The sequence below is a fragment of the Physella acuta genome, unplaced genomic scaffold (assembly GCF_028476545.2).
Source record: "Physella acuta isolate Inbredline_101_S28 unplaced genomic scaffold, ASM2847654v3 ptg000181l, whole genome shotgun sequence".
Taxonomy (NCBI): domain Eukaryota; kingdom Metazoa; phylum Mollusca; class Gastropoda; family Physidae; genus Physella; species Physella acuta.
The window spans coordinates 269866-278165 of record NW_026731700.1 but is presented as its reverse complement, the minus strand read 5'-3'; the positions used below and the strand labels follow the sequence as shown (position 1 = coordinate 278165).

The 8300-nt window shown below is 39.5% G+C and overlaps 1 protein-coding gene across 1 annotated transcript in view; it reads left to right on the top strand.

Annotated features, from left to right (window-relative positions):
* The first annotated feature begins 7616 nt into the window (after window positions 1-7616).
* LOC131936588 (uncharacterized) overlaps window positions 7617-8300 on the top strand; it is a 93305-nt gene continuing 92621 nt past the window's right edge. The window contains exon 1 of the mRNA XM_059293641.1: window positions 7617-7697. The gene's annotated coding sequence lies outside the window, so the exon portion shown is untranslated. The remainder of the gene's footprint in view (window positions 7698-8300) is intronic.

The window sequence follows — 8300 nt, the reverse complement described above, 5'->3', positions numbered from 1 at the left end:
TTAACATTAACAGCGTCAAGGCTTTGGCTGATTACAGAGTTTAGATTCCAGACAAAGTTTAAGTACCAATGTTTTAACCTAATTAGTCGGTCAACATAAAGGCGTCACAAGGCGGGGAGCGGGGGTGCGGTCAGCGCTGGGTGACACCATTTAGGGGGTGACACCAAATACAAAAACGTAAAATTTACTGTCAAAATAATTTTTTTTTTATCTTAACGAAAATTAAAACAGTAGCGGGGAGAGGTGACACTAAAACGAAAAAAAAAGCCAAATTATTGGAGGGGGTGGGGTGGCACCCTCCGTTACCTCACCGGGTGACACCCGACCTAGTGACGCCACTCGGTCAATCATACCAACGTGATTGTAAAATTAAAAGTTCCGATATCGATCTACCCCAGGGCAGATGAGGTTCGTTAGCTGGGGACAGCGAGCCATCTAGGGGAGAAAACTACAAAATTATACTGCTGGCTTTTAGATTTTTTTCTAGGTTGAAAAAAAAAACAACTATCGAAGCAAATCCAAAAAGAAAAGCAGTCTGGAATCGGAGTCAGCGGCCTACATGGCGCATAACAAGTTGACACGTAATACTTTATTGCGTTGAAGGTAATCCCATCTAACATTATTATTAAGAACGAATAAGCAATAGCTGACTTATCGCCCCTGAAAATTAAAACGTTTAAAGCTTGTGGCATGTTGACAAAGCGTTTCAAAGTTCAAGGACGCCACTAATTTAAAATAAGTTCCGTCATTAATTAAATGGCGTTTTGATTGGTCAGATGTCAGTCAATGATTGATGTCAGGTGTAGAGAGGTTGTCTCGATTGGAATCAATCTTTAATGGTCACGTGACCAGCGACCCTCAACGAGCCGGTGAGTTCCAGCGTGTGAATTAATGATCTCGCTTTGGTTTTGTCGTGCTGACCTTGACCCCGTCAGGGTTCAAAGCTGAAAGGTCATTGTGCTCCGATTGTACAACGCAGTTGTGTCCGAAAAATCTAAAGAAAGAGGAAAAAATAATTTAAAATTTTTAAATAAAGTCGATCTAGTAGGGGACGGCGTGGTCGAAAGGTTGAACTCACTGCTGCTATCCCAAACGTAATGAGTTCGGAAATGCATGTTGATTAAAATAATACATAAATGATTAAACAAATAGGTCAACTCTTAGAGCCAATAAGAAAATATTGTCATGAACTGAGTATTTTGCATTGTTTTTCTAGGAGTCGCTATGAAATTTTTTTTCTTCCTATAATTCTAACGAGCCGCCCCGCGGCGTATCATACGCCGCTATTTAGTTGTTTTATTTTCTACTTTTCAGTAATTCATAATTTGTGAATTCGACAGTACCAATGCTTCCATTGAAAATATTTGCTTTAAAACACTAACCCCCCCCTCCCTTTCCCCCAACCCCTACCCTACACCCCCCCCCCCCCCCCCCCGTGAAAGCAGCCTCCTCTTAGTAACCTCCTGTAAGTTTAAAATCGTTTCAAACTAAATTATCTGCCCCTGATAGCCGTCACTAAACCCGTCTACGATTTGTAAACATTAACGTGACCACAACTCACCAGACAATGTAGGGGGTGGGGTGGGGGTGGTAGTGATAGTGACAGAGAGGAAGAGAGGGGATTGTAAGGCGCGTTTGCAGCTTGTTTTCTAACGGCTCCCAGAAGAGAATCATATATATACGAGCCGGCCCGCGGCATAACATACGCCGCTATTTAGTTGTTGTTGTTACTACTTTTCAGTAATTCATAATTTGTGAATTCGACAGTACCAATGCTGCCACTGAAAATATGTGCTTTAAAACATTAAACCCCCCTCCCCCCCCCCCCGTGAAAGCAGCCTCCTCTTAGTTACCTCCTCTAAGTTTAAAATCGTTTCAAACTAAATTATCTGCCCCTAATAGCCGTCACCAAACCCGTCTCTATGATTGTAAAATGTAAACATTTAGAGTGAACTACAACTCACCACAACATGTAGGGGTGGGGGCTGGGGGGAGGGGTAGCGATAGAGAGGAAGAGAGGGGACTGCAAGGAGGCGCTTGCAGCTTGTTTTCTAACTGATCCCAGAAGAGAATTATATATACGAGCCGGCCCGCTGCATAACATACGCCGCTATTGTTGTTGTTTTTTCTACTTTTCAGTAATTCATAATTTGTGAATTCGACAGTACCAACGCTGCCACTGAAAATATTGCTTTAAAACACTATAAGTAGCTCGTTAAGGACCATAACCCCCCCTTCCTTCCCCCCCCCCCTAACGTTTAAAATCGTTGGCTCTGCTTGTAAACATCTAGAGTGAACACAGCTCACTAAAACCATGTAGGGGTGGGGAGGTAGGGATCGCGTTTGCAGCTTGTTTTCTAACGGCTCCCAGAGGAGAATTATATATATAGATAGATAGATTCCTGCACGGATTATTCCCACTTCTAGTATCCGAGACTGGACTCTTCAAGAAATAGGTGTGTAAGGTTTTTAGTAGTGTTGTAATATCAGGTTAAAAGTTAAACTATGGTAGTAATACAGTGAAGTTTAAAATAATTTTGTAAACACGCTGAGAGAATTAACCAAGACTACAAGAACAGACCCCATAATTGGAGAGTCAAACAAGACGGTGTCCTAAATTGATACCTACTAGATTCATTCTTTGACAGGTGATCAATTTGATCCCTGACATACCCTTACTTGTAATCTGTGACGTTACCTGAATTTCTTACGGACAGGCTAGCTAAGGATGACCTACAGAACTGGCACCTAAACCAACCCAGATTTACATTACTACACAAATAAACTCATTTTCTTTGTGTTTACTCAGCATTAAAATCACTTGTGTCGCCGATATAACTGTATTATAAAAAGAAAACACAACCATTTATGCCCCCTCCCCCCCCCCCCCCACCGCCACCACCACTGATTTATCTATAATTTATAAGAACACGACGATTCTTTCACTTTATTCATTGCCAATACCTTGATGATTTTTCTTTGATAGACAATACTGTCATGCATTGTTTTTCCTGATAAATCACCACTACTGTCATGATTCTGTTATAATTATTTACCGTGAATTATAAAACGTTTGTTATGATTATTATGATATTATCAAAACTACTGTTATATTGTTATCTTTGATTTCCATTATGTTTATTTCCTTTGATGTTATCGACACTACAATGATGATTGTCTCCCTTGATTTTATCGACTGCCATTTTGATTGTCCCCTTTTAATTTGATCTCCACAACAATTATTCTTGTCTCCATTGATTTTATCGATACTGATTGTCTCTTCTTTTTTATAAACACTACCATTAAGGTTGTTTCCTTTGATATTACCGACACTACCACCATGATTGTTTCTCTTGATATTACCGACACTACCACCATGATTGTTTCTCTTGATATTACCGACACTACCATTATAATTGTTCCCCTTGATATTACCGACACTACCACCATGATTGTTTCTCTTGATATTACCGTCACTACCATTATAATTGTTTCTCTTGATATTACCGTCACTACCACCATGATTGTTTCTCTTGATATTACTGATACTACCACCATGATTGTTTACCTTGATTTTACCGACTATCCACCATGATTATTTCCCTTGATATTACCGACACTACCACAATGATTATTTCCCTTGATTTATCGCTACTACTGTTATACTCAAAACCCTGGCAATTAGTTCCACCAAGATGGCGGCTTAATAATAAACTGTTCTATAATTGAAAATCTATTTTTGTATCCATAATCCGACACCCTTGTCTAAAGAGTTTGATGAAAGAGAGCCCGAACATTTTGATTGGACACGACTTAATATCAGCCTAACTATAGCCACAGTGATGGTGTTGTTTCCATTATGACCGCCCTTGATTGCTCTCCCCTGGCTTAATTGTTCTGTGTGTGGATGGAGTTGTCTGTCGTGGTCGGTTGTTGGGTGTGATGGTGTATACAGTTGTTCGGTTCGTTAATGGCTTTGAGTGACTGAACGAACTTGACTTTATTGACTTGACTTTATTAATTTGACTCTATTGAATTGATTTTATTGAACTGACTATATAGACATCAAGTTGTAGACTTGACTTTAATAATAAGACTTTTTAAACAAGACTTCTATTGAATTGACTTTATTGAACTAACTTTATCATAGACATCAATTTATATACTTAAATTTAATTAACTGATTTTTAAAACAAGACTTTTATTGACTTGAATTTATTGAATTTATTTTTATTGATTTTGACTTTATTGAATTTATTTTATTGAATTGACTATTAAATATGCTTGATTGACATCAATGTATAGACTTGACTCTATTGATATTACTATTGACTTGACATTATGGACGGCATTATGGACTTGACTTTAGTGACTTGGCTTAAAGGACTTGACTTAATCGTTGGACACTACTTTTTGGTCAACACTATAAATATACCTACTTGAGGGTAAGAAAACAAACATCAGCACAAAAATAAACATGACTTTATGATCATGACTGAAAAATATGAAATGTAAGCATGGTTTTACGGAGGTGATAGCATGACTTTACGAATATATATTACGTATTATCTAATGACTGAAACAACATGACTGCACGACTCTCACTGCATGGATAAGAAAGTAGGCCCGTGGATGATTATTCGGTACATTCACTTCAATACATGATGTATATACCTGTATATAAATATGATTGTATAATTGTATTAACATAATTTTATGACACTTTATAGATATGATTTGGCGACCTCATATATACATATATATATATATATATATATATATATATATATATATATATATATATATATATATATATATATATATATATATATATATGTATATGTATATATATAAATATATATATATATATATATATATATATATATATATATATATATATATATATATATATATATATATATATATATATATATATAATGTTAAGGCATTCTTGTCAAACATGATTGTTTAGACTTGATTTTAAAATATGACTGAATGATTTTGCCGAACCTAACACAACGATTATCGATTTGGCGTAATTGCTATGAGGGTGGGGGTATACCGGCCGCGACACTACATGCTCGGCTTAAACAATTCCACAATTTTTCATTCTTTAAATCACAATCGCAAGCTATAGCCATGCACAATGAAGAACAAACCGAGGATTATCGTGCCAACCATTAAAAAAAAATTAGTTGTCTCGCGACCCTCGTTACACGGGGATTAAACTGTCCAACGCGCTAGGTTCGGCCATTTTGTTTTTCAGATCGAGGTTCAACCATCTACTGTAAAACTGACAAGGCGTGAAACACAGCTTAATGTCATCGTGGTTAGACCAGTTGGTACCGGATGATGTCACGTTGTCAAATTGTCATGGTTTCAAGTTGACATGTTGTCGCGTTCAAATGTTGTCACCTAGTCATGGTGTCCCGCTGTCACGTTGTCATGGTGCAAGGTTGTCACGTTGTCACATTTTCATTTGTTACCTTGTCATGTTGTTACACTGTCACGTTACTACATTGTCACGTTGTCATATCGTCATGTTCTCACGTTATTTTGTTACGTGCAAATATTTTAGCAATATTTCTTGCCCATAACTTGATATGAATTCATATTACTCCTGAAGATCTCATACTCAGATGATATAACAAATAAAAAGGTCTACGAAAGAATCACCAATGTGATTGGTTTTTTGAGAGCTTGCTAAGATTATCAAGGTGAAGTAACTCTGATGTCATGGGCATGTGATGCGATCAAGAGCTTGCTAAGATTATCAAGGCGTAGTAACTCTGATGGTATGGTCATGCCATACCATCACACTGACCACCAAAGACAATCAAGCAGACCATGATACCAGGTGGGCGAAGACGGGGAGGGCAAAGACGTCTTTGAACATCAAGCAATGGACGGGACTGACCGTTACAGATTTACTAACAAATAACAGAAGACCAGGAAAAACGCCAAAGAACTATAAAAAGTCAGCTACGGTACTCAAGTTACTTGCTCATGAGGAGGGGGGCGTGGGCGATTGATATGTATTCATTATTAATTTTTTACCTTTCAAGACTATCAAGACAAGGCCACATGGTCTATTGATAGAGGAACAGAAGTATACAACATTTAACTTTTTAAGCAACTCTGACGGAGAATTTCAGTTTGTTTAACTTGTGCTAGAGTAAAATAAAACAGCCGTTACCGAATCAATCAAGTCTCATTGTCCAAATGTCACGTGCTCGTACGTTATTTATAGAATTGAAAACATTCAACTGTAAACATTACTTATGCCTGTCATATCTCTGTATCACAGGCTAGGCTGTACAGAAAAAAATCGAAGTCCAGAAATAATTGTCCTACCGCGATGCACGTCCAGCTCAGTGGCGTAGCTACTGCATAGGGAGCAGTAACAAGACATGGGTTCTAGAAACAGAGGGTTCTATGACAAATGGTCTCAGGACAAATGGTCTCAGGACAAATGGTCTCAGGACAAATGGTCTCAGGACAAATGGTCTCAGGACAAATGGTCTCAGGACAAATGGTCTCAGGACAAATGGTCTCAGGACAAATGGTCTCAGGACAAATGGTCTCAGGACAAATGGTCTCAGGACAAATGGTCTCAGGACAAATGGTCTCAGGACAAATGGTCTCAGGACAAATGGTCTCAGGACAAATGGTCTCAGGACAAATGGTCTCAGGACAAATGGTCTCAGGACAAATGGTCTCAGGACAAATGGTCTCAGGACAAATGGTCTCAGGACAAATGGTCTCAGGACAAATGGTCTCAGGACAAATGGTCTCAGGACAAATGGTCTCAGGTCAAATGGTCTCAGGACAAATGGTCTCAGGACAAATGGTCTCAGGACAAATGGTCTCAGGACAAATGGTCTCAGGACAAATGATCTCAGGACAAAAGATATCAGGACAAATAATACCAGGGAGAAATGATCTCAGACAAAATACCCCAAAGCAAAATATTTATATAGCATAAGAAAATAAGCTGAACTTATATTGACGAGTTTATGGCCCTAAACTCAACCCAATCCTTTAATCAGCTACTGACCACAGCGTCAATTATTCGTATCAAGACGTCATACACTTGATCTAGCACAAGATGCTCTGAAGCATATGAAGGTATGGTCAGCCGCCTTTACTTTCTCTAACGTGAGTCCGGTATCCTTTAGAGCAGGGTGGACTTACAGATGTCGTACGGGTTTGAGCCCGGAATCCGAACTCGAGACTATCGGGTTAGCAGTCTAGCGCTCTACCTCTAGGCCACGCTGTTCGCAATTCTGGTTTAGTGCGCGCTATAAACGTTTTTTTTGTTGCTGTTTTATTTCGTGATATACACCCTGCTCACGCAATTCACAGCGCCGACACGCAATCCCAACCTTTAACCCCCTACAGTTACTGATGTTGACACATGCAGCAACAACACAACACACCGCTACCCGCGAGGGAAATTTAGATTGAGTTATCAACGCCCGAGGCCATATCCGAGGGCAGCGGCGGCGCGACACCACGGCCGCGCATGCCCACTCACGCCGGCTAGCAGACGACACGGGTACAGCGAGGCTGGATGCCGGCGAGACGACACCGCAGTGTCGCATCTGGCGGGCCGGTCTGGTTGTTGTGTGTTGACTTCCGTGCTGTCCGCCGCTCCGACACTCGTGTGATTAACGTCTGCTGTTTACCTGCGTCAGGTGAGTCAACGATCAAAGTTTGTTGATTAGTTTTGTTCATGGATACATCGATGAGTGTTACGGCTGTGCTCTATGACAATTCTGGATTGTTAAATACACAGTTAATTATTTTGAAAAAATTTGAAGCGATTTAGTGAGAAAACTACGCACATTTGTGTTTGTTTTCGTCCTACCATGTAGATCTAGTATAGACCTAAATGTATGCACTTTGCTTTATTTTCAACTGTTTCGCTTCATCTTTCCTAACCTTACCCCTTCCACCATCACGATAGTTAGAGGTCAAAAATGATGTCACGGCCTCTCAACCCTAGCATTACAGGGCGTCACAAACAACCAGACCCCCCCCCCCCCCACCCCCACACCCCTTTACAAGTTCCATATTTAGTTGGAAATCACAGTTCTACCACCAAGTAAATCAACCGGTTTACCATAATTTGAATCTTAAAGAAATACAATATTAAAACTACGCACCCCCTTTCGACTTTCAGGGAATACATCTTCACCATAGTTTCTCCGGGCATCTCTTCGCAACCCCTCCCCCCCCCCCTCGAAATAAATAGAATTTATATAGAAAATATATAATATACTCTTACCAGTGTCGCC